This window comes from Sus scrofa, chromosome X, assembly GCF_000003025.6.
Source record: "Sus scrofa isolate TJ Tabasco breed Duroc chromosome X, Sscrofa11.1, whole genome shotgun sequence".
Classification (NCBI taxonomy): Eukaryota; Metazoa; Chordata; class Mammalia; order Artiodactyla; family Suidae; genus Sus; species Sus scrofa.
Window position 1 is genome coordinate 98,773,518 of NC_010461.5, and position 27,923 is coordinate 98,801,440.

Sequence of the window (27,923 nt, forward strand, 5' to 3'; positions counted from 1 at the left end):
CTTAAATTCTGGAGTTAAACACTCCACCTTCTGGCATTCCTGCTTATTTTATGTCTAAGAACTATGATCCTGGAAGCCATAAACATCAACAAAAATGGCAAAATCTTACTCAAAAAACCCCTAGAACTACAGTGGCCATTGTGGAGAACGTCTCAGACAAGATTTTTTAGTTAAGAGGTGCACTAAAAAGCAAGGGTTCCCAAATCAAACAAGCAGAATGGAATACCTAATTTAATTGGTATGTAGAAGTTTCCAAAGGGCTTCAAGATTCCAAAATAGCTTCTATGGAAATTTTAATGCAAAAGACTAATTGAAAAATAAAAAACACAAAAGGTATCTAAAACAACAACTAGGTCTCCTGAATTACACCCTCCTAGGTGTTCATCATCAAAATGTTGGCCCAGGGATTGATATTTCTTGTTCTATCAATGGGATAATAGAAAAGATGTTGTTCTCAAAGGTCCAATGCAAATTCTTCAACATTAGCTTGAATACCCTCATATCTACCCTATATGGACCCCCCAGAGTTGATTAGACTCTGAAGGATTTGTCTAGTAAACTATTACTTTATTCCCTTGAAGCAGCCAAGGGGAAACTGAAGTTAAAAATCAGTCAAAAACCTTACCAAATTCTGGTGTAGATACCAGAGCTACAATCTACTTTAAACCCCACTTGGAGCCTGCAGATAGGATCCTTGGAAAACTGGCAAAAGCTGGTTAAGGGTGAGAATTCTTACTAGAGTTGGCTGTCCTGGATCTGTCTATTGTATCGTGTACAGAAAGGAAAATAAAATATCTTTTGCACCCTCTTTGGGGGCACCTCTTAAGTCCAAGGGATTGTTCAGTACTGCCAGAAATATTTACTGTTTGTCCTAGATGAAACCTTACAAGATGTTTGAAAGGATTTTTTTTTTCAAAAAGTAGCTCTGTGGTCAGAAGTTGGCCAAGTTGGAAGCTGATAGCTAAAACCTGATGGGGACTTTTTAAAAGGCCTTCTCCTCCAGGCTGCAATGAAAACTATACACCCAGAGGGAAAGAAAAACCTTCTGAAGCCTTTGGGGAAGTATTTACTAAAACATTCCAAAGACAAATAGTGTTAAATCCAGAACATAGAAATATTTCGATTTCCTTCTTGTTGGGAATCTCTGATATAAAAAGCAAATTGAAGATAATGTGGTTGGATGGGTGGAACAACCTCTGATGCCATTTAAGTTGCAACCCAATTCCTTGAGAAATCAGAAGCAACTGTCCTTATCTTACAAATCTTAGCAAAACCAAAAGTAAGGCTCTAGAAATAATTCAAAGTCTATTTATCCTTTTTACCAATACCAAAACCTCCTCTATTTATCTCAGAAGGCTTGTAAGTATTGTAAAAATTCTGGTCTTTATTTATTTTTTTGTCTTTATAGAACTGCACTCACAGCATATGTAGGTTCCCAGGCTAGGGGTCAATTGGAGCTGTAGCTGCTGGCCTACGCCACAGCCATCGCAACACCAGATCCTAGGCGCATCTGCGATCTACACCAAAGTTTACACCACAGCTCATGGAAATGCCGGATCCTTAACCCACTGAGCAGGGATTGAACCTGAACCTGCATCCTCATGGATACTTGTCAGATTGGTTTCTGCTGAGCCATGATGGGAACTCCTAAAAATTCTGGACTTCAGAGAACAAAAGTCTTTCTTGGAGGAACTTGTATTTTTTCCTTGTGCTTTTGAGATGTAAATGTTTTACCTAGTCCTTCTCTGGGAACTCTTATCTAGACCATCCCCAATTCCTGAGACTGAAAGAAAAAAGTGATGAAGGCTTTCAAAAAAATGCAAGCTGCTGTAAAAGCTCTCTCACCCAAAATCTGTTCCACAGCTTCTATAAGATCACTTATCAAGGATAAATATAAATCTAAGTGTCTTCTCCACAAATGTTAGTACAAAAGACTTTAGTCATAGCCATCTGAACAGGTATACTTATTTCAGTTGTTCTTTTATAAGCTAGTGAGTTTTATATTATCATATCTGTCTCATGGCTAAAATTTTATTTTATTTTTATTTATTTAAGGAATTATTGGGAGTTTCCATCGTGGCTCAGCAGTAATGAACCCAACTAGTATCCCTGAGGATGCGAGTTCAATCCCTGGCCTGGCTCTGTGGGTTGGGGATCTGGCGTTGCTGTGAGCTGTGGTGTAGGTCACAGACATGGCTCAGATACTGCATTGCTGTGGCTGTGGCCAGCAGCTGTAGCTCCTGTTCGACCCCTAGCCTGGGAACTTCCATATGCCAAGGGTGTGGCCCTAAAAAGCAAATAAATAAATAGTAAGATAAAAGTGACCTATGACCTACACCATAGCTCAGGCAATGCCGGATCCTTAACCCACTGACCGAGGCCAGGGATCAATCCTGCATCCTCATGGATACTAGTAAGATTTGTTTCCACTGAGCCACGATGGGAACTCCTAAAATCATGTATTCTTTATCATTCATCTGTCAATGGACATTTAGGTTGCTTCCATGTCTTGGCTGTTGTAAATAGTGTTGTTATGCATGTTGGGGTATGTGTATCTTTTCAAATTAGTTTCCTCTGTATATATGTAATGGCTAAAATTTATTTATTTATTTATTATTTATTTATTTTTTGTCTTTTGTCTTTTTAGGGCCTCACTTGCGGCACATGGAGGTTCCCAGGCTAGGGGTCGAATCGGAGCTACAGCTGCTGGCCTACACCACAGCCACAGCAGCGTGGGATCTGAGCTGTGTCTGTGACCTACCCCACAGCTTATGGCAATGCCCGATCCTTAACCCACTGAGTGAGGCCAAGGGATGAACCTGCAACCTCATGGTTCCTAATCAGATTTTTTTCTGCTGCGCCAAGATGGGAACTCCATTTTTTTTTTTTTGAAAATTTTAGAATAAGAACTGTAAGGCCTCTTTTTGCATCTGTCTATGTTTATGTGTATCTCTTTATGTTGTAGATGTGCAGTATTTTTTTTTAACCTCCAGATAATATTGCCAGGATTACTTTGTAAAGGGTTTTATTTAATTGGCTTAAAGAAAATTAAATGCCTAAATGAATAAAGTATTCATAAAATTCTCAAAAAAACTAATAGAAACTAACTCAAGTGCTTTTTAGGTTCATGTGATCCAAGGAAATATTCTGTATTAAAGATAATTTAAATCTATTGGGTTTTTTGTTTGTTTGTTTCGACCATGCCTATAGCATGTAGAAGTTCCCAGACCAGGGATCAAACCTACACCACAGCAGCAACCTGAATCACTGCAATGACAATGCCAGATCCTTTACCTGCTGCACCACAAGGGAACTACTCCATTGGTTTAATTAAAATAGACATGTCTTTAGAGTTATCAACATTCTCTCTGTTAATTAAAAGGACAAAGTTTTTATGAACTGTTGGTCTGTACTTGTAAGAGATTGTAAATGGCTTTTCCTTATCTTTTAAGTAATTTGCCTAGAAGATAAAGATTTGGTATCTTACCAAAATAATTTCCTGTGTTTCATGTTGTCTTTATCAAATCTTTGATTACTTAAGGAAATTGAGTCTTCTCTATCAAAAGAGCTAAGTTTTTTTTTTGTTTTTGTTTTATTACAATTTTTTAACTTTCTGTATTTGCCTGTGAAGTCTTTGTCATTATGGCTAAATAGATAATTAAGTATTATTTCAGTGACCTATGATCCTATTTGACCAAATGTCTTTAAAATCTTTGGATATTTTTGACAGCTCTTCTCCAAAAAAATCAAATTCTTTTCTTTTTTTTTGCCTTTTCTAGGGCTGCTCCCACGGCATATGGAGGTTCCCAGGCTAGGGGTCCAATCGGTGCTGTAGCCACTGGCCTACGCCAGAGCCACAGTAACGAAGGATCCAAGCCTCGTCTGTGACCTACACCACAGCTCACAGCAACGCCGGATCCTTAACCCACTGAGCAAGGCCAGGGATCGAACCCGCAACCTCATGGTTCCTAGCCGGATTCGTTAACCACTGAGCCACGACGGGAACTCCCCAAAAAATCAAATTCTAAATGAAGTCTTTTGACCTAGAAGTACCTTTGGGATTTTTCCAGAAGGCCCCTGGAAAAGCATAAAAGAATTCTTTTCTCTTTTAATAAAAAAGAGAGATGTTAAACTAATTAGGCATTTTTTGGTATGCTAAATTACATAGGAAGCATTGTCAAATAAGAAGTAGTACTCTAGGGGAGTTCCCTTCCTGCTCAGCGGTTAACGAACCCAACTAGGATCCATAAGGATGCAGGTTCAATCCCTGGCCTTTCTCAGTGTGTTGAGGATCTGGCGTTGCTGTGGCTGTGGTGTAGGCCAGCGGCTATAGCTCCGATTGGACCCCTAGCCTGGGAGATGCCTAAGGTGTGGCCCTGAAATAGCCAAAAAAACAAAACAAAACAAAACAAAAGTAGTACTCTAACCTGTATGAGCAAAGAATCTGAAAAAGAATGGATATATGTATAATTGATTTACTTTGCTGTACACTTGAAACTAATACAACTTTCTAAGTCAACTATACTTCAATAAAATTTATTAAAAACAAAAATAATAATAATAAAGTAGTACTAAGTCTTCTTTACTGTATAGATATATGTTACGTGTTCCAGAAATTGTATGAAATTCCTGGGAATTTGATATGTTCTAGTATGTTATAATAATTCCAGCTATTATCTTAGAATGTTGTATGTTACAGAAATAACCGCATTTCCTCATCAATTCCATTGTAGTTAACGCTCATCAGATCTTTAACAGCATTTTAAAGTATTTTTATAGACAGTTACTGTTTTACTCTGATACTTTTCCAAAAGTGTTCCTGCAAAGTATTTCCATGTTCAAGGAGAGTCATGGTTCTTTCAAAGTTCTTTCTTTGACAGTTGACAAGTATAGATTTCTGGTAACTTTAAGGTCATAAAATTGAACTGGATAAGAATTTTCAGAACTAATGGAAAAACTGAATTCAAGCAGAACAGGTATTAATTACATGGGACTGAATGAACTGAAGAGGATGATTGTAATTTTTTATGACTTTTTGATTGAAACATTGCTGATTCCTTAATGTTTATTTTTCCAGATTTAAGGAAAACTTTTCTCTTATGTTAGCTATGACATGCAGCAGTGTGGTAAAGTATACCTTTGTAAACAATAATGAAACATTTACTTTTTCTCCCTACCCAGTCCCTCCAGAATTTGGAAACTTTCGAGTAGTCTTTTTCATAGCAATATGGTTATTTGCATAAGTTCAATAAAGATCTGTATTCCTTGTAACCAGACACAATTAGAAAAGTTGGCTTTATTATCAAGGTGACAGGGAGGTTGTATTTGAAAGAAATGTGCATAGACTCAGATATGACCAGACAGCTTTAAGGAACAAAGGTTGACTTTATAAAGCCAGTAAAGCCCCTTGGAAAAAATCGACCTGGTACCTTGCTTACTGGATCCCTGACAGCCTTACTAGGTAAGTAAGGAAGGTCACTTCCTGGCAGGCCCCAGAAGCTTGGGATGTTTGGGGAGTCTCAAGAAGGGAAGAATTCACATAAACTATAGGCAAAATCTTGGCTAAGCTTCCTGGCCTTAGAGGCTTTTAAGAGTTTAAGCTGAGATTTCTTATGAAAAGTTCCAGCAAAGCAGTGTTAAAAATAATTTATATGGTCAATCACTGTTGGTGCTGCACTTATGCAAATAACAAGGCCAAATTTATTTTTTAAATTTTTTAGTTTTTTTTTTTTGCTTTTTAGGGCCTTACCTGAGGCATATGGAAGTTCCCAGGCTAGAGGTCTAATAGAAGCCACAGCCGCCAGCCTACACCAGAGCCACAGCAATGCGGGATCTGAGCTGCGTCTGCAATCCTACAGCACAACTCACGGCAGTGCTAGATCTCTGATCCACTGAGTGAGGCCAGGGATCGAACCTGCATCCTCATGGATATTAATCAGATTCATTTCTGTTGCTCCACAGCAGGAACTCCAACAAGGCCAAATTTAATACGCACAGATTTGTTTTAGTGTGATTATCTGTCTTGGTTAGAAAAAATGATGGTGATTGTAGAGAGAAAAATTATGTTTGCACCTTTGCAGATACCAGATTTTAGTCCTGTTAACTGTCTTTGAAGTTTTGTTATATACCTATAAATTGGACTGGATCCTGCATTCTTTTTGTTTCCTCAACTATCTGGCTACAACTCTCTAAACTAATGTTCCAATTTTCTCACACCCTTCTGATTTGGAATCTCTAAGAACAAAGACTGCCCTTAAATTTTTTTGGAAGGGACTATACCAGGTCTTCCTCACTTACCCAGATGGCAACCAAACTTTAGGGACTTGAACCTTGGTACACATCTCATAGCTAAAGAAGGCTACACAGGACATCCTATCCTGTGTAGACACTGGAGACCTCCACATAGCTGCCCATGACTTGGAGCCTTGACTCCATGATCAAGGTTGCTCTTAATAAGAAGATAACCTTTGATTGTTTTTTAGGTGAGTAAGGAATTGTTTGTGCTATGGCCAACACCACTTACTGCACCTGGAGGAATACTTCTGAAGCTGAAACTCAGCTACATAAGATCACTGAATCAACCACTTGACTTAAGAGTAACTCCTTTCTTTGATGTATTTGATTTTGATTGGTTTGGTCTTAGGACCATGACTCTAAAGGGCACTGCAGACTTTGGGAATTGTCCTGCTTATCATAGTCATAGTAGTCTCCCTGGTGTGCCATATTCTCTCAAAAGCTTTAAATGCATGGTTGCAGCCACCCACCACCAAGCAAATGTTCTCCCTAAGCCTGGAATGTCAGGAATAGAGTGAAGAGAATGACTGGATAAAAAAAAATTGTGAACCCTAAGTCATGACCTGTAAATAACACAGAGAATATGCAAAAACTGTGGGAACCTCAGAGTTTTAGCTACAAGTGGTACTAATGCCTTAAATTTTGATCACATCTCACAGTTAAGCTGAGAGTCTGATCAAAAGGGGGGAATTGTTAAAAAAAGATACAGTAGTTCCCAAGTGGAGTCACTCATGCCAGAAGTCACCAAACTGAGACTTAATACCTAACCTAACTGAAGTCAGTCTGGAATTTTCTGGTCAGCACTAGTGATGTAGTCCACCAGATAGACCCCTGCTGCCCCCCGCGCCCCCCAAAGAACAGTGACCTTGCCTGAAACAGTCTACTCTTTGCTGGTAACTTCTTTATCCTTCCTCCTTCTCCTTGTAAAAGTCTTCCATTTTGTACAGCTCCTTGGAGCTCCTTTCTGTTTGCTTGATGGGATGCTGCCAAATTCATGAATTGTTGAATAAGGCCAAGAAGATCTTTAAAACTTAGTTGAATTTTGTTATTTACAGGTATATTGTACATTCTCTTCCATAGCCTTTTAAAAAATGTATTACATTTTAGGGAGTTTTTCATGTTAGTAAATATAAATCATTTCAGCCCTGTTTTATAGAAGTTGTATATTCCATTTAACCAAACCTTATTGTTGGGTGTCTGATGAGTCACAAGTTTTTTGTTATTGCACATGATGCACATTGAATATCAATAAAGTTGAATGAGGATTGAATAAGTCAATCAGTATAAAACATTTCACAGAGTACTTGGCAAATAGTAAGTTCTTTATAAATGTTAGTGTTATTTTTATATTGTCAAATTGCCCTGTATAAAAGTGAACTAATTTACATTCCCAACAGCAGCGTGAGAGGGTTCAGTTTCCCTTAATCCTTGCCAATTCTTTCAATTTTTGCCTTTTATATTTCTCCTTCTGTGAATGGCCTATTCATGTTCTTTGACAGTTCTCCTATTGGATTCTTCATGCTTTAAAGTTTTTAATTGATTTCTGTACTAGGGCTGTCAATCTTTTGTAATATGAATAACAGGTACTTTTTCTTCTATTTTTTGTTTGATTTTGCTTGCTTTAACCACAAAGGTATTTTAAAGTTTAATACAATTAAATCTGTTCATCTTTTCCTTTAAGATTTCTGTCTTTGCTGTCCTCCTGAGAAAGTCTTTTGGCATAGAACAGGTTTGGAGTTCAGTGGTGGTGAAACTTTTCCTACCTTAGGTTAGGACTGAAACTGGTAATATTAACAGCCTGAACCCAGCCTAAACCCAGATTGGGACTTGAACCCCAAGTTTTAAATTAGAATCACTCACCCTGTGTCTGGACTCACTGAGGTTCAGGTTCTTCATGTCTCTGCACAGAAGGAATTCAGCAAGAGACAAAGTGATAGGCAAGAAATAGATTTATTAGGGTAGGATGCTTGTGAGGGTTGCAAGCGGGCAGGCATGGAAGCTCTCCCTTGAGGATCTGGTGGGCTAGTTTTTATCAGCCAAAGGGTGGGGGTTGGAAAAGCCTCTTTCTTCTGGGTATCAACTCCTTAGTATCAGGTAAGGTGTGTATTCAAATCTGCGGAAGGGTTGTCCTCAAACTCTGACCCTTGGTCTCAATATGAATGCAGGCCTAATCCCACCCCCCACCCAACGACCTGAGGCAATTCTCAAGGCTCCACTAATGAAGCAAACCTGCCTTGTTTTGATGGCTTTTTTGAGCAATTTATTTACTTACAGCGATCTCCCAATGTCTCCTAAGTTTCCGTCCTTATACGTGGTCCCTTATCGGGACTTCTAAAAATACCTGTGTTTACTCCATCCCTATCAGGACCACCAGATTTCCTGAGGCTTCATTCTTCTGGGGTGTGGTGTTCCAAATTCTTCAGAATTCACACCACTAGAATACTTCAAACGTATATGGGAAAAGAATACTTTTATTAACTTTGAACTTATATGTGAAAACACGATATATTTATTAATAATGAATGTTTTCTACATTCTCTCAACCCGGAAAACAGTTTTGCCTTTTTATTTTTTCTGCTTTGCTTTCTAAGGATAGTTCAGTTTTTACCAAAGCTATTCTTTTGGGGATCCAACCAAAGAGAAATTGAGTTGCAGATATATTTATTTGGGGATAGTGGGTGTAGACTTAAAAAAAATGCACAACCTGGAGTTCCCGTCGTGGCGTAGTAGAAACAAATCCGACTAGGGACTATGAGGTTGCAGGTTTGATCGCTGGCCTCGCTCAGTGGGTTAAGGATCTGGTGTTGCCGTGAGCTGTGGTGTTGGCCGGCAGCTACAGCTCCGATTCGACCGCTAGCCTGGGAACCTCCATAAACCGAGGGGTGTGGCCCTAAAAAGACAAAACAAACAAAAAACAAAAAACGCACAACCTGAAAGTTGAGAGTTAAATTTTATTTGGGGCAAAATTAGGACTTAAGCCCAGGAGACAGCATCTTGGTAGCCCTGAGAGACCACTCCAAGGAGGCCAGGGGGGAGCTAGGATATACAGGAGTTTTTGCAGCAAAGGGCAGGTAGCTGGAACAAAAGAGGCCTGGGGTCACCGAAATAATTCCTTTGATATGCACCTTAGCTTTCAGGGCCAGTATCCTGAGTTTTCACAGCCTGCAGGACTCACTGGCTCTCACTCTTGGAGGTGACTGCATTCACAGATGACTGTGACATTCTTTGTTTTATCCTTAAGTACAGACCTGGAGGCAGTGAAATACCACCCAAAGAGGAAAGGGGGAATATCTGGTTATGATAAAGGTGACGGGGAGGTACATGCAGCCATACACACATCTTACAAAAGTTTGTTGCTGGTCTCCTGAAGGTTACTACTAGTCACAAGGAGCAGACATCACCATGAAGGATTCTGGTGTTTTTCTAAAACTAGATATGAGGAGATGCAAGAACTGGGCACATAAAATCTTCTGAAAAATATCTGACTCTCTGAAGACCAGTTTTCCCAAAGCACAGAGTGCTTCACTCCTGATTTTCACCCTGAGCTTCACCCAGGGGGTTCTGCGGGTTGGAGCTGCAGTGGCTCATAATTTAATCCATAGAGGCTGATGGCAAGTGCCAAACTCCAGTTCATGTGGGATATATTTATGTGGCTTGCTATCACTTCTGCATATAGTTAAGTTATTGCTGGCTGTACCAGTGTAGGAATGACTTGTGAAAACATTTCTGAAGTGGTAAATCTAAAGCTTATTTAAGATTAGTTATTGCATAAAGAAGTCAACACATCATAAAATATTACAGCTCACAGTATAAATGAAGTGATAGAGGTTTTCTTAAATATTACACAATCCAGAAAATTTACATGTTATTAACCAGTGGTGAGTTGTGAAGCTGAAAAAGACTTGCCCAAACTCTCAGAAAAAACTAAATTGTTTTTCTATTATTCTCTATAGAAATTGTACTATAAAAGGTGTGTTGGATGAAGAGGTGATCAAACGATATACAGCCAAAACCATATAGAAAACAAGGCAGCATAGAGGTATGCTAATTAGAGAGTTAATTAAAATAAAAATACGGTATTTAAGAAATTTTGGTGATGTTTGTGATATTTGTCAGCTTTAAAAGTGTGTATTTCTTATTTATTATCTGATTCTAAATAAATGTTAAGGATTATATCTAATTTTGCACTTAAACCCAATTTAACCCAATAGTATAAGCTTCAGACCCCACAAAACCTAGATCTACCACTGCTTGTAAAGTGAATATTAATGGTCATTTGGAACGTACCTTGTTACAGATGATACTGGGTTGTCCAAACTAGTGTAGATTGTTAGTGGTAGAGCCAGGATCCAACCCTGAGTCTGTCTGGCTTCAAAGCTTATGTTTTTTTCACTATGTAAAACTGTCTTCTTTCAGATTAAAATGTCTAATAGTCAACCAAAATATAATAATAATAATAATAAACTGAGTTCTTACTTGGTGTGAGGCATTGATATATCATATATATTTCATTTAAACTGTATAATAATCCTATTATGTGAGGTCATACCTCATAGTAGTTTTGATTTGCATTTCTCTAATAATTAGTGATATTAAGTATTATCATCCTCATTCTATATGTGGGACTTGAAGATTCAGAGAAGAAATTGTCCAGGCTCACACAGCTAATAAGTATTAAAGCCAAGATTTGAATTCATATCTAAACAAGTCTAAAGTCTCAACTATGTGTAAACTGCCAGGGGAGAAAACTCTGGAGTCACTACAAGGAAGACCCACTTATCATTTCCTTCCATCAACCTCCAGATGGGTACAGAAGATAATAGGTAATGCGTTCTCCAATCCAGATGTGAGCAGAAGGACAAGTCCTTCCCCCACAGAATTTGGTACATCAGGATACCTTGGATGCCTCCTTCTGCAAATCCTAGACAGCATTCTTCTTCTTCTTTTTTTTTAATGATTTTTATTTTTTCCATTATAGTTGGTTTACAGTGTTCTGTAAATTTTCTGCTATACAGCAAAGTGACCCGGTCATAATACATATATATTCTTTTTCTCACATTACCCTCAATCATGCTCCATCACAAGTGACTAGATACAGTTCCCAGTGCTATATAGCAGGATCTCATTGCTTATCCATTGCAAAGGCAATCGTTTGCATCTATTAACCCCAGATTCCCAGTCCCTCCCCACTTCTTCCCCCTCCCCCTTGGCAACCACAAGTCTATTCTTAAAGTCCACGAGTTTCTTTTCTGTGGAAAGGTTCCTTTTTGCCGTATATTAGATTCCAGATATAATTGATATCATATGGTTTTTGCCTTTCTCTGCTTAACTTCACTTAGTATGAGAGTCGCTAGTTCCATCCATGTTGCTGCAAATGGCATTCTTTTGTTCTTTTTTATGGCTGAGTAGTATTCCATTGTGTATATACACTACATTTTCTTAATCCATCCATCTGTCAATGGACATTTAGGTTGTTTCTATGTCTTGGCTATTGTGAATAGTGCTGCAATGAACATACAGGTGCATATGTCTTTTCCAAGGAACATTTTGTCCAGATGTATGCCCAAGAGTGGGATTGCTGGGTCATATGGTATTTCTATATTTAGTTTTCTGAGATATCTCCATACTGTTTTCCATAGTGGTTGTACCAGTTTACATTCCCACCAACAGTGTAGGAGGGTTTCCTTTTCTCCACACCCCGTCCAGCATTTGTTATTTGCTGACTTGTTAATGATGGCCATGCTGACAGGAGTGAGGTGGTACCTCATAGTTGTTTTGATTTGCATTTCTCTAATAATTAGTGATGTTGAGCATTTTTTCATGTGCTTGTTGGCCATCTGTATATCTTCTTTGGAGAAATTTCTATTCACATCTTGTGCCCATTTTTCAGTTGGGTTGTTGGTTGTTTTGCTGTTAAGTCTAGACAGCATTCTGTCATTCATTGCCTTTGCCCGTTCTTATTTTCTCTGATCTTGGCTGTTCAATTGTAGTGTTCCTGATAGAGTGAGTGCGGGCCCGAATGTGACCAGTCAAGGAGCTTTCTGGCTTCTTCTTCAGGGACATACTCACAGTTGCCTCTGAGGGCCCAATGCATTAATGCTGTAGTAACCCTGCCCTCCCTTCCTTACTTTCATCAGTCATGCTTTTGGCAATACTGCTATCTTTTTTGACTATTGATGTAAAAAATGGTTGCCAGCACCTGGGCTGCCATGGTCCCTTTTTCTTTGAGTCCAGACACACACCTGGATCCTGTCACTTCTCACTTCACCTCTCAGCTTGAAGGAGAGGAGGGACCCCTGGGTCATGGCCTTTTCTCATTCTACTATGAGATTTCAACCTGCCTCCTTGGTAGGCAGAGAGAGGCTGAAACAAGCATCTTGCAGTCCTCTGAAAAAGTGGGAGGCAGAGGTTGCCTTCTTGAAATAGCGCTTATTTGACTCAAGCAAGCTGAGGGAAAGCATTTTGCAGGTGTTTTCTCAGTTCCAGAGACTGAGCCTGTACTTCCTTTACACCTTCCTCCCCACCCTCTTTATCCAGCTAATAGTTCAACTCTCCAGCATAGTGGAGATGTCCTTTCCTGAATCAGCCTGGGCCTATGGTCCTTGCCTTCCAGGGCATAAAATACCTGAGGACATTGTCTGTAATTGTCTACTTTGTGCTACAAACTCAAATTTTTAAATTGGATCTCAGGTCTCGCCGGTTGACCAACTACACTTGGCAAGAAGCCATGGTTATCTTTGCCTCTACGTTTTTATGACGTAGCACAGATCCCAAGTCTTCAAAACTGGCATCAGTTTATAAAAGGCTTCCGTAACACATGCTAAAGCAGAACCCTGAGTCAGGCAGCCTGCAAGTCTCTGGAAGTTCAAGAGTCAGAGCACATGAGAAAAGTTTGCCCAGGCAAAAACTACTTTGTTTGCTTTTTGGGGGGGGTCCTCTCACAAGGACAGCTTTATTTTGATATGCAACATAGTTGAGCCCCAAGCACAGTTCTTCCTGACTAACAGGCCCTGGTATTTTGTCCCTGCCTTTCCCTCCTTTTTCAACTCTGTGCTCTGATGATTCTGATCTTAGGAGCCATCTCACTGATGTGTTTTGCAATCTTCGAACAGCCCTTCAACCGGTTCCTTTAATGTCTACTGAATCCCCAGCCAATGTTTTTAACTGTTGGACCCTGGCCATTTAGTGATATTCCACAGTCTGTGCCCAGCCCCTTTTGTGGTTTTATATGTTCAACATATTTTATTGAGGTTTGGTATGACTGGCATTTGTCAAGGGACAGTTTTCGGCTGTGTTTCCCAGGCAATCCAGTCACATAAGGAGCCATTGTTCCTCTCTTCCAAAGCTCTCTCAAACATAATTATTCCATCCAAACAAATAAGCACCTTCAGGTAATTCATATCGCTAATTGCTTTTTCCATCAAACTCCTCAAGGTGTCTGGGGCTCTAAAGTTGCGTGGGGCAGACTTTCACATAGGTAAAACCCCACAGGGCAGATGAAAGCTGGCTTTTCTTTACCCCAGTCAGCTGTAGGAATTCAACAGTAGCACTTCACAAACAGCACTGGAAATTACTGACATCCTCTACTGTGCAGTCCAGAGGTTAGTCTGGACACAGAACTCTCTCTGGAAGGTGGAGAAGGCTAAGAGAACATTGTTATCCCCACCCCTGTCCTGAGTCTGTCCTCTCCTATTATGAGCTTTCCTTCTTCTCCTTTACATATTCATATATTCAGCTAAATCATAGTTCTCAACCTGACTGCCTGTTATAACTTACCGAGTTTCTCATAGAACATCTATCCCCGGGCCCCACCCACCCCTAGAGATCCTAACATTTTCTGAACACTTACTCTGTGCTAGGCCCTGTGCCCTGCCCTAGGAGTAGAGGCTATTCACTCATGGTCCCTTCCTCCATGTAGTTCATAGTCGAGGGGAAGAGACAGATACATTAGAAAGTATAATTCAGTGAGAAAATACAGTGTAACTCCATGTTCTTTTCTTAATCTAACTCGGTTCTCATGAAACTGTGCCAGTATGGGTAAAGTAAATATGAATTTTTTCAATAAGTCCTAGTATATAGGAGAAGGAGGCTTTCTTGGGCTCTCAGGCCATAAAAATTTTATTTGTAATAGCCAAAAACTGGAAACAGCCCAAATGTCCTTCAGTGGATGAATGGTTACACAAACTGGCACATCCATACCTTGGAATACTACTTAGCAAGGAAAAGGAATGAGCTGAGGATACATATAACAATCTAGATGAATCACCAAATTACGATGAGTGAGAAAGGCTAATCCCAAAAGGTTACATCGTGTGTGGTTCCATGTAACATTTTCGAAGGGACAAAATTATAGAGATGGGAAAATGTTTAGTGATTAGGGAAATTAGAGAGGAAGGTAGGTAAGTGTGGGCAAAATGAAAAGGCAAAATGAAAGGGCAAAATGAAAGATCTTTGTAGTGTTGGAAATGTTCTATATTTTGATTGTGGTGGTGGTTATGCAAGGCTATACATGTGGTAAAATTATATGGAGCTAACCACCCATCCATATACACACCCAGATACAAATGAGTACATGTATAACTGGTGAAATCCGAATAAGCATTGTGAATTGTACCAATGTCAATTTCTGGTTTTGATGTTTCATTATAGTTGTATAAGATGCTAACATTGGGGATACTGAGGAAAGGGTGCATTGAAACCTCGTTATACATTTCTTGCAAACTTCTTTGAATGTACAATGATTTCAAAAAAAGAATAATGCAAGAAGTTACCAGAAATCTAAAGGATTAAAAATGTTACGTACATTTATAAGTGCAGAACCATAAATGGATACATTAGGAGAAGCTGGGACTTTAGCTACTCTCTGAAGTTATAAGGAAGACAAACAGTCCTTCTCAAGGAATATTAAAATTTAAAAATATGTTTTTTTTTTCCCATTAAAAATGAATGTTTCTGACTGGGTCACTATGCTGTACAGCAGAAATTGGCACAACACGGTAAATCAATTATACTTTTAAAAAAATCAGAAAAAAGAATGTTTCTTCTGGAAAATTTAGAACATGTAGCTCAAAAATGTCAGGTAATCCTACCATTTTGAGATAGCCATTTTTTCAACATTTAAGGTATATATCTTTGCAATCTTTATGCCTAAAAGTAAAAGAAAAAAAAATTCACACTCAGCGATAAGTAAATTCTTCCTGTCTTTAAAGAGCTTATGTAGTTTTAAAGTAATATGACTTTAATATATATAGTATTCTATCATATGGATGAAAACTAAATTATTTAGGTAGTCCTCTATTTTGAATAGATTGTTTTAAAGTTTTTGATATTATAAATAATCCTGTAATACAAATCATTGTGCTTGCATCTTTGTATATATCTCTGATTATTTCATTAGTAAAAATTCTTAGGAGCAAAATTACTGGGTCAAGAATTATAGAAAATTTTGGGGAGTTCCTATTGTGGCTCAGTGGTAATGAACCCAACTAATATCCATGAGGACGTGGGTTTGATCCCTGGCCTTGCTCAGTGGGTAAGGATCTGGCATTGCCACGAGCTGTGGTGTAGGTTGCAGACGCAGCTCGGATCTGGAGTTGCTGTGGCTGACAGCTGCAGCTCCCATTTGACCCCTGGCCTGGGAACTTCCATATGCTGCAAGCATGGTCCTAAAAAGCACCCCCCCAAATATATATAAAGATATATATATATAAAATTTTATATAAATTTAAATTATGAATATGAATGATAGAATTATACAAAATCTTAAAGCTTTTGCTATGATTGGCTAAATTGCCTGCCAGAATGGTTGTATGAATCTTCCACCTTTGTTTTTTCTTCGTTGCTGATGTTAGCAACTGGGTAGTAGGCTGGGTAGAGCCACTGTGACAATTCTTCTGTTCCTTGGTACAGTGGTATAGGATCTAGCACAATGCTGGATGCACACTAAGCCCTCAAAAAGTATTTGTTTATTTATTTATTTATTTAGTCTTATGGCCGCACCCGCGGCATATGGAGGTTCCCAGGCTAGGGGTAGAATCGGAGCTGTAGCTGCTGGCCTACACTATAGCCACAGCAACGTGGGACTCTAGCCGTCTGTGACCTACACCACAGCTCACGGCAACGCTGGGTCCTTAACCCACTGAGCGAGGCCAGGGATCGAACCTGCGTCCTCAAGGATGCTAGTCAGATTCATTAACCAGTGAGCCATTAGGGGAACTCCTATTTGTTGATTTAATATCCTTCATAATGCATTCTTTGAAACTCTTATCTATGGGTTTTGGGAAACAAAATCATAAATCATCAAAATATTACTGTGCTTTAACCCCGAATTATATTACTTATATCTAGTAAAGAGCAAGGACTTAAGGGAACAGATAGTTACATTTTGATAGAGAGGAAGGATTTGGGAAAGGTTTGGAGGCTCTAGAGTGGGAAGCAGAAACCATCTGAGGTTTCTGGGAGCAGACTGAAGGGGTCTGAAAAGCTGAGGTTTGCGGTTTGCTGGGAAGGGTAGTTGCTGGGAGAGAGAGAGGAAAGGTCTTGCCTGTTACCCCCCTTCCCACAACCCTACTCCGTTAAGCACTCAGGGTGTTAATAGACTTGGTGGCCTTCATGTAAAACATTAGTGTGCAAACTTCTCCCACTGAGAAGTCTGGGCATAATTATTCTGAATGATGCTTTTATTTTTTATTTGGAGTAGGGAGGATACAGATTTCATCTGTCTTTAAGTTTCACTCTTTGTGTCCTCCATGTGGCTATTACCCATGAAGTGGAACCAGTGGCCAGAGGTCTGGGCTTCCCATCACTGCTGCTTCTTCCACCCTCTGCCTGAAATACAAAGAGAGTGGGCCTCTTCACAGGCCCTAGGGCTCTCTGGAAGGAGCCCATTGTTTCGTCAGAAAAAATTTGAACACTATCAATTCTGTTCAATCACCAGATGTGATTAAATAATAAAACTATGTGAACACTAAAAAAAAACCCACAATCTTCTTGGATGACTTTATGTCATCTTATTTAATCTTTCTAATAACCTGGCAAGATAGATCATTATTTTCCTCACTTTACAGTTGAGGAAATGGACTTAAGATCACCCACCTAGTATGTTACAGATCTAGGGTTTGAAATTGGATTTGAAATCCCATCTATTTGATTCTACACTCCTCCTCCTAACCACTACCTAATTTAAAGCATACAGAGTAATGTGCTCTTCCTGAATCTATTTCCTGCATTGCATGTCTTATTTTCTTAGATTCCGCCATTTGAGATTCTATCCCTTGGCTTATGAAGGCTTTTCCTACCCAAATATCCCTTTTTTAAAAATTACTCAATGAATTTTATTACATTTATAGTTATACAACAACCATCACAACCAAATTTTACAGCATTTCCATCCTAAACCCTCATTGCATCCCCTCAGCCCCCAACCTGTCTCATTTGGAAACCATAAGTTTTTCAAAGTTGATCTGTTCTGCAAAGAAGTTCATTGTGTCCTTTTTTTAGATTCCACATGTAAGTGATAGCATTTGATGTTGGTGTCTCACTGTCTGACTAACTTCACCTAGCATGATAATTTCTATGTCCATCCATGTTGCCACAAATGCCATTAATTATTTCCTTTTAACGGCCGAGTAATATTCCATTGTGTATATGTACCACTCCTGCTTTATCCATTCCTCTGTCAATGGACATTTAGGTTGTTTCCATGTCTTGGCTATTGTATATAGTGCTGCAATGAACATTGGAGTACATGTGTCTTTTCGAGTCATGGTTTTCTCTGGATAGATGCCCAGGAGTGGGATTGCTGGATCAAATGGTAGTTCTATTTTTAGTTTTTTGAGGAATCTCCATATTGTTTTCCACAGTGGTTGCACCAATTTACATTCCCACCAACAGTGTACTAGGGTTTCCTTTTCTCCACACCCTCTCCAGCACTTATTGTTTGTAGACTTTTTGATGATGGCCATTCTGGCTGGTGTAAGGTGGTACCTCATAGTGGTTTTGATTTGCATTTCTCTAATGATGAGTGATGTTGAACATCTTTCATGTGTGTTTTGGCCATGTGTATGTCTTCTTTGGAGAACTGTCTGTTTAGATCTTTTGCCCATTTTTTGATGGGGTTGTTCATTTTTTTGGTATTGAGTGGTAGGAGGTGTTTATAAATTTTGGAGATTAATCCCTTGTCAGTTGCTTCATTTGCAAATATTTTCTCCCATTCTGTGGGTTGTCTTTTCGTTTAGGGTTTCCTTTGCTGTGCAGAAACTTTTAAGTTTACTTCATTCCTGTTTGTTTATTTTTGTTTTTATTGTCATTACTCTAGGAGGTGGATCTGAGAAGTTATTGCTGTCGTTTATGTCAGAGAGTGTTTGGCCTATGTTTTCCTCTAAGAGTTTTATAGTGTCTGGTCTTATATTTAGGTCTTTAATCCATTTTGAGTTTATTTTTGTGTATGGTGTTAGGAAGTGTTCTAATTTCATTCTTTTCCATGTGGCTGTCCAGTTTTCCCAGCACTACTTATTGAAGGGGCTGTCTTTTCTCCATTGTGTATTCTTGCCTCCTTTGTCATACATTAGTTGACTGTATGTGCATGGGTTGAATTCTGGGCTTTCTATCCTGTTCCACTGATCTATATTTCTGTCTTTGTGCCAGTACCATATAGTTTTGATGACTGTAGCTTTGTAGTATAGTCGGGAGCCTGATTCCTTCAGCTCCATTTTTCTTTTTCAGGATTGTCTTTGGCTATTCTGGGTCTTTTGTGCATCTATCCAAAGGAGCAAAGGTGGCTTAAGCATGATCAGATAACATTGATATAGAGGACAATGGGCTGTTAGCTAAGTTCCCCAAACAAAGGACATGGGCAATGAATTCAGTTTCCTCAGGGTAATCGGGTTTTGGAGAATCAGGGGCACAAAGGTCCAAAGAAGGAGAGATTAGATCAGGTATAAATTTTATATTGGTACCTTCAGAGATTGGCTACCATTTAGAAAGCAAACCCTTTGGGCCCACTCCATTGTTTCGGCATTCCAGATGATGTTACTAACATATAAAGTAAACAATTCATTTTAATTCTTCAGAGGCCCCAACTCAACTTTCTGTAGCTTTTCTTGTCTCCTTCAAAGTTCTCTTTATTTCTCAAGGTTACAGGGAGGTTCAGTCATGTTCCTGTATCATGAAGGAGTTTTTCCCCAAGCAGGCTGAGACAGCACGCTGTCATAGGCCCCTTAATATTTTGGTTTTGGTGTACATTTTAATAGGAACTTGTTGAGACTAATCAATGAGCTGTAAGATGTAACAGTAATATTGTTGAGTGCATGTTATATTCCAGACACTGTGCTAAACACTTTACATGCATGATCTCATTAAAGTCTCATGAGTTTGAGAACAAACTCTGTCCCAGACAAGTTGACTTGTTTAATGTCACAAAGATAGTAGCAGAACAAGGACTTAGTTCTAATCTGACTTCAGAGTCTTATAACTCTGCCTGTGGTAACTATAGTTATATAGTAATAATTGATCTAAACACAGGGCTTTGAAAAATTTGGTGTGATATTTACAGATGAATAGTGTAGCCTGTGCTACCATTATGCTTAGAGCTGGGTTAAAAAATGGAGTCACTTGGAATTCCAGTTGCAGCTCAGAGAGTTAAGGACCCAATATAGTCTCCGTGAGGGTGCAAGTTCCATCCTTGACCTTGCTCAGTGGGTTAAGGACCCAGTGTTGCCACAAGCTGTGGCATAGTTTGCAGATGTGACTGTGGCAAAGGCTTGCAGTTGCAGCTCCAAGTCCTGGAGACAGCATCTCCAGAACCCAGAGAAAACTGCTCAGAGGAGGCTGGAGGGAGCTAGGATATAAAAGAGTTTAGCAACAAAGGACAGGTAGCAGGAACAAAGGATTACTGTTAATAACGGGAAAACTAGATATCTCAAGTCAAGGAATTTAGCACTTTTCTATATATGGGAAGATGTAGAGGTCTGGGCTCAATGAAATCATTCCTTTGATGTGCACCTCAGCTATTTGGGGCCAGTATTCTGTGTTTTCAAGTCCTGAGCTTCCTCGGGGTGCTAGATGGCAGGTATTCTTTGTTTCCTTCCTGAGTTCCCTCAGGCCTCACCCTTGGAGGTGGTTGTAATCACTGACACTATGACATCCTTTGTTTACTGATATGGCAGGCAATATTTTATTTTTCACTGACTTTAAAAACCTTTCCTACAGTTCTTTGGAGCTCCTTTTTATTTTCTAGATGAGATGCTGCCTAATTCATGAATCATTGATGAAAGTCAATTTGATTTTTTTTTTTTAGGGCCGCACCCACAGCACATGGAGGTTTCCAGGCTAGGGGTCGAATCAGAGCTGTAGCTGCTGGCCTACACCACAGCCACAGCAATGCCAGATATGAGCCGCATCTGTGACCTACACCACAGCTCATGGCAATGCTAGATCCTTAACCCACTGAGCGAGGCCAGTGATCGAACCTACGGCCTCATGGATATTAGTCGGGTTTGTTAACCACTGAGCACAATGGGAACTCCAAAGCCAATTTGATCTTTAAATTTACTCAGTTGGACTTTGTTTTTTAAACAGCTGGTTCCTGGAGGGATAGTTATCAATGAAATAGCATATTAATAATAATAGTAATAATATTTAATATAATTAAATAATAAATAGTAATTATTACTATTAGTGTTATTTTTATTTGTAGTAGTTAACATCATCATCATTCAATCAACAAATATTCATTGAGTGTTTCCTATATGTCAAGCATTGGATAAGTTTCTGGGGATAAAAAAAGTAAGCAAGGAGTTCCCCTCGTGGCGCAGTGGTTAACGAATCTGACTAGGAACCATGAGGTTGCAGGTTCGGTCCCTGCCCTTGCTCAGTGGGTTAACGATCCGGCGTTGCCGTGAGCTGTGGTGTAGGTTGCAGACTCGGCTCGGATCCCGCGTTGCTGTGGCTCTGGCGTAGGCCGGTGGCTACAGCTCCGATTGGACCCCTAGCCTGGGAACCTCCATGTGCCGTGGGAGCGGCCCAAGAAATAGCAACAACAACAACAACAACAACAACAAGACAAAAGACAAAAAAAAAAAAAAAGTAAGCAAAAAAATACGTGTTCCTTGCTTTCTTGATGCTTACAGTTTAGTGAAACAGACATTAAACAATCATGCTGATGAGTATGTAATTATAGAGATAAGTGATCAGAAGGTTATATAGTGTCTTGGGTTCTCTGTGGGCAAATAACAAAAGAACCTGAAATAGATGGTGGGATCAGGGAAGGCTTCTCTGAAGAAGAGAAAGGTGGATGAGCTGGAATGAACTAGGGCAGAGGAGTTGGAGCTGAAATACACATCTCATTAAAGGGAACAGCATTAACATCTGTCTTAAATCCTAAGAGCAGTGAGAAGTCACTGGCAGGTTTTAAGCAAATGTGTGTTATGATCAGATTTACATTTTAGTAAGACTGAGTTGCTGCACAGATAACAGAGTGGAGGGGAGCAAAGGTGGAAGTTAGGGGACCAGTTAGCAATAGTCCAGGCTAGAGATGGTGATGTAGACCAGGGTGGTGGCAGTGGAGGAAGAAATGAATTTTGGAGGTATGAATGAAAAATGTGCTTGCCATATCAGCAAACAAAGCCATTGGCCACTAATGCTGCCCGATGGTGAACCCTGAGGGAACTCAGGATGGGAAAGCATAGGACTGGCCTTGGATAGTTAAGTTGCATATCAAAGGAGTGATTTTGATGAGCCCAGATTCTTGCATCTTCCCATACACAGAAAATCGCTACATTCATTAGGTTGAGATTCTGATTTTCTTTAATTAATAGTAATCTTTCAATGTTCCAACTACCTGGTTTTTGTTGCAAAACTCCTATATAGCCTGGCTCCTCCCTTACCTCTTTGGAGCAGTCCCTCAGAACTATCTGAGAGGCTGTCTTCTGGGTTTAAGCCCTTGTGCACCAAATAAAACATTATTTTCAACTTTTATGTTATGCATTTTTTTCAGTCTACATAGGTGACAAATTTCTGGGAGATGGTGCTGATAGAACTTGGTGGTAGGAGTTCCCGTTGCGGTGTAGTGGAAATGAACCCGACTGGTATCCATGAGGACTTGGGTTAGATCCCTGGCCTCGCTCACTGGTTAAGGATCCAGTGTTGCTTTGAGCTGTGGTGTAGGTTGCAGATGTGGCTCAGATCTGGCATTGCTGTGACTCTGCTGTAGGCGGGCAGCTGTAGCTCCGATTAGACCCCTAGCCTGGGAACCTCCATATGCCATGGGTGTGGCCCTAAAAAGCAAAAAAAGCAAAAAAAAAAGAACTTGGTGGTAGATTCAGTAAGGAGGTACAGAATGGGAGAGGGCAGTGGGGCTCTTTAATCAGCACAGCTACCCTATGAAGGAGGTGTACTATTTGTCCTCTTTTACAAATAAGGAAACAGACTTCTTACTGCTTTAGCATACGATTTACAGGCCTCATAGGGCCCTCAAGATGCTATAACCTAGATTTTGTTGTCTGACATGTTCTGGTCTCCCCTCTGCCATTATCCCTCTAGTTCTCTGTGCTTCAGCTATAGTGGCTTTTTATTTTTATTTTATTTAAAATTTTTTATTGGTGTATAGTTGACTTACAATGTTGTATTAGTTTCAGGTGTATAGCTACAGTGGCCTTTTAGTTCCTTGGCATGCCAGTTCCTACTCTTAGAGCCCCCTCCTACGCTCTTCACTTGCCCTTGAAATACGTTTCTCGTCTTCCTTGTCTGGCTCATCCTTCTTTGGGGAAACATCTAACCAATAAAACTGGATTAGGCTTCAGGTTATAGGCCTTCAGGTTATCTGCTCTCATAGCACTCTGTCCTTGTGCACCCATTACTATTGTATCTAGCTTCTTGGGTGATTATGATTAGACTTGGGTGATTTCTTTCTTGAGTGATTATGTTTATGTCTCCCCTACAAAACTGTAAGTTCCATAGAAGGAATCTTGTCTGTCTTGTTTATCCCCCTGTTCCCGATGACCAGCACAAGGTGTTACATACATATCTGTTGAATGAATGAGTGAAGCTTATAGAGTCTTAATTTAACTTGCTTACTGTTGAACAATAAGTGATGAATCCAAGCCCGGAACTAAGTCTAGCTAACAGCAGGGCCCAAGCTCTCACCACCATGCAGACTGTCACTGTTCATGTTTGCAGCTGAAACATGTTAAAGGCCATACAGCTCTAGAGAACTTACAATCACTTTTCTTTTTCCTCCCTGCCCCCTCCCCTGCTCCTCCTTTCTTTCCTTCCTCCCTCCCTTCTTACTTTTCTGTCTCCCTCCCTCCCTGCCTGCCTCCCTGTTTTTCTGTCTCTTTATTTTGTAAGATTTGGAAGGGCTATTAGAGGTCATCTTGTCCAACCTGCGCATTTCACAAATGACAAAACTGAAGCTAGACCAAATTGCCTGCCCAGAGGCTACAGTTATTGGCAGACTTAATAGAGAACTTTAGCTTTTATGGTGGGCATCATTCTAGCAAAATCAATGGAGATCTAATTTATTTCAATCTTGTTTACCCAATGTCCATTTGTTGTAACCAGGTTAGTCTCATCACTGACCTGGGTACATGTTTTGCTCATTTCTACCTCTGTAGCATGACCCACACTTGTCCCTTTGCCTGGGATTTATTCTTCCTTTCCAACCTATCTATTTTATTCATCCTTTAAGCCCCCGTTCAGTCTTCGCTCCCTCCGTGTAGACTTTCTTGCCCATTCTGGCTCATTTTAAAATCAGACGGCAGTCTATATCATCATTTGGCCTGTAATCTCACATTTACATATATTTTCATTTAAATGTTCTCAGATGTGTCTTTTCTTACCCTCAGACTGCCCTCTCTCAAGCTCAAGGGCAGGAACCATATCACATAGTATGCCTCTTTTGTAATCCTTTTGATTCCTAGAAAAGCACTAAAAACATAGCAGACATTCAAAGAATAATTTTTGAATGAATGAATGAATAAATGATGTAAGCAAGAAAAACATGAAATGGTAAACTCTGCCATCTTGTGGCTATCGGTCTTTAGTGTTGTCATTTTCAGAGTTTTTCAGTGTTGTAATTAGAAAAGTGGCACATGATAAGAAAGGTGATGGTGGTGAGTTGGTGAAGGTTTCTTTTTTTGCTCAATGTTGTGGCAACATGATTACTGAAATGTTTTATAAGAGAAAACAGAGTTGGAAGGAAACCAAAGACCAAACTAACTGTTTACTTAAGGACTGAGTATAGAACTGGGGGAACATGATTGGATTTCCTCCCTGCTTTGAAAGGGACAAGTAACAGAAACTGTCCCAACATGTTCAGCAGTCCAAAGCACTGATCAGATGACCACTCCCTTAATTAGGGGATCTATTAATAGACCTTTCATAACACTCATCTGGTGAGGAGAATCTCTGTCTTGGAGTTAATCATCCTAGGATCCCGTCTTAGTTTTGCTGAGCAACATGCTCAGCCTCAGTTTTCTTATCTGTTAATTTATTGCCTCATTCAACCCCAGGGCTGTTGTGAGACTCTGTGAACTACAGGCAGGAAGATTCTAAGTTGTTTTTTTTTTTTTTTTTTTTTTTGTCTTTCTCTCCTTTCAGGGCCGCACCTTCGGCATATGGAGGTTCCCAGGCTAAGGGTCCAATCAGAGCTATAGCTGCTGGCCTACGCCACAGCCACAGCAATGCCAGATCCGAGCTGCGTCTGCACCATAGCTCACGGCAACGCCAGATGCTTAACTCACTGAGTGAGGCCAGGGATTGAACCTGCGTCCTCATGGATGCCAATCAGGTTTGTTAACTGCTGAGCCATGACAGGAACTCCATTAGAAAAATTTTTAGGAAGTGATATATATGTTTAATATTTCCATAACAAAAATGCATACGCTTTACATACATAGAGTATCTAAATGTATGTAGAGTGCCTTGATAGCCATTATTTATTTTCAGTCTAGGAGGCAGGCAGGCAGGCACTATTGCCCTCAATTTACAGGTGAATTCGTATTTACAGATATTCATATACAGAGTAAATAAACATATTGAGGACCTCTTACATGCCCAGCATAGTGATAGGTGCTTTCACATGTTAGAGAAGAGAACTGCTCTAGCAGAAAGCCAGTCACTCAACATTCTAAAAGTCAGTCTGGGTGTTCCTGTCTTGGCTTAGTAGTAACGAACCTGACTAGTATCCATGAAGATGCAGGTTTGATCCCTGGCCCCGCTCAGTGGGTTAAGGATCCGGTGTTGCCGTGAGCTGTGGTATAATATAGGTCACAGACACAGCTCAGATCCTGTGTTGCTGTGGCTGTGGTGTAGGCCTGCAGCTGCAGCTCCAATTCGACCCCTAGCCTGGGAACTTCCATGTGCCATGGGTGTGGCCCTAAAAGGACAAAAAAAGTCGTTCCAACTTTCTCAGAGACTGGTCATGGCAAACGTCAACAGCATTTAGTGAGGGAGGGAAGGGCAGTAAAGAAACATTTTAGAAATGTCACTTGTTGAATCTGATTTTAGTAGTGCAAGCAAAGTGAACAGTGGTGACAGAGGTAAATCATTAGAGCTAAAGAAGAACTAGAAAAGAGAAGGACATGGATCCCACTTTGAGGAAGAGAAAGGGATGGCAGACATCTCACTTCAGAAGGACAGACATTAAAAGTCCCTATTCATTCATTTATTCATTCATTCATAAATTGAGTGTTTACTGAGCACCTCCTATGTGTCAGGCACTATTCTGGGTACTGGGGATATAGCAGTGAACAAGCCAGGCATAGAGTTTAGAATCATGGAACTTTCATTCTATTTGTGGGTCTAGGGGAATGGTGCTATCACCATGTCCTGGTGACCTTGAGTGTCTCAACAACAGTCTGACTCAAGCCTTAGAGGAATGCCCTGTAATCCTCTGTTAAACATGGCCAGATATGCAGTTTTTTTTCCCTTCATTTTATGGCCATACTCGCAGCATATGAAATTTCCTGGGCCAGGAATCGACCTATGCTGCAGCTGTGGCAACGCCAGATCCTTTAACCTGCTGTGCTGGGGATGGAACCTGGCCTTCGCAGCAACCTGAGCTGCTGTAGTCAGATTCTTAACCCACTGCAGTATGGTGTGATCTCCAAGATAAGACATATTGTGAGGAGATGTTACAAGATCATTTCTCATCCACCTCCCCATCGTGTGGGAGGCTGCCATGAAACAGTTTCTCATCTGCTTCTTTGGTTCTGGGAGGTATAGAGCTTTCCACTATCACATACACAATCCCCTTCTTTATACCTGCAGTATAAACTCCTTGGCTGTAGTTTAGAATTGGCTTCTCTGCAAAAGGTTGACCCATTGATCATGTCATCTGCCATCTGGCCCCTCCAATTCAGTGTCATCCTGTGGGATTAGGGACATAGGGTTCCGACACCATGATGATCTTGCTTTTGCTGCCTGTGTAAGAATTGAGCTGTCTAAATCCATTTGGGCTTGTTGTCTTCTAGTTAGTTGAATCCATGGAAGTGCCAGTAAGCTAACCTAGCAGCTGCCAGTGCATGCTGCTTAGGGACTACTTGACTGACTGCTTGATAGTAGGGACAGGCTCATACCAATTAGACAGAAAAACAAAATTATTACAAATTGTGATGAATACAATGAACCCTAAAATGTCAGCTCTATGTGAACTTAGAAATCACCTTAATTCTGGGGAGAAGAGACAGGCCTTACTTACAGATGAATTCCAATTTAGAAATTTAGAAATTCTAATAGAAAAAAAAGAGAAAAATACAAAATCACCATTTTATTTTTAAAAATTTTATTTTATATTTGTATTTTTTGCTTATTTATTTATTTATTTATTTTAGGGCTAAACCTGCGGCATATGGAGTTTCCCAGGCTAGGGGTCAAACTGGAGCTGTAGCTGCAGGCTTATGCCACAGCTGCAGCAACACAGGATCTGAGCTGTGTCTGTGACCTACACTGCAGCTCACAGCAATGCTGGATCCTTAACCCAGTGAGCAGGGCCAGGGATCGAACCTGCGTCCTCGTGGATACTAGTCAGATTCATTTCTGCTGAGCCATGACAGGAACTCTGCAAAATCTCCATTTTAAACAAAAAAAATAATAATAATTGTTGTGAATAAGTTGGACGCTTAAATCAGTGTGCAAACGTCTGAGAAGAAATGGGATTTGTGTAGTCTCAAAGTATCTCCCCCAAGATATTTAATAATTGCAAGGGGAAAAGTAGTAACTTTATAGTGGAGAAACCCAGTCCCCTCTGTTTGTTTGAGAGGGAACATTTGGGGGTCAGGTAACTAATGGAGTCCTGGCCCAGGAATAGTTCATCATAGGTGTTCTGGCTGTATGGACATACCTGATGGTCATTTCCCTAGTTCCAATCTGTAAAATTAGATTGGAAAAATTCAGCAGTTGGCAGAACCCTCTCATTGTTTCCTTGACTAGGAGAGTAAGAACTGTTGTGGTAGGAAAGGCCAAATAGAAGCCTCAGAAACTTCTTCACTCCCACATACCAAGATAGTTAAGTGAGTAAAATAAAATTTAAAAACCATATTGGGAGTTCCCGTTGTGGCTCAGTGGTTAACAAACCTGACTAGCATCCATGAGGAGGCAGATTTGATCCCTGGCCTTACTCAGTGAGTTGA

The 27,923-nt window shown here is 40.0% G+C and overlaps 1 long non-coding RNA gene across 2 annotated transcripts in view; it reads left to right on the top strand.

Moving 5' to 3' along the window:
- The window catches only part of LOC102165926, a 62,782-nt gene that overhangs the window by 14,955 nt on the left and 19,904 nt on the right, over window positions 1–27,923 (top strand). Inside the window, exon 3 of one of the 2 annotated variants that reach the window (XR_002340593.1) lies at window positions 10,248–10,333. The exons of the other annotated variant lie outside the window; for it this stretch is intronic. This is a non-coding gene — a long non-coding RNA (uncharacterized LOC102165926). The remainder of the gene's footprint in view (window positions 1–10,247; window positions 10,334–27,923) is intronic. 2 annotated transcript variants of the gene reach the window in all.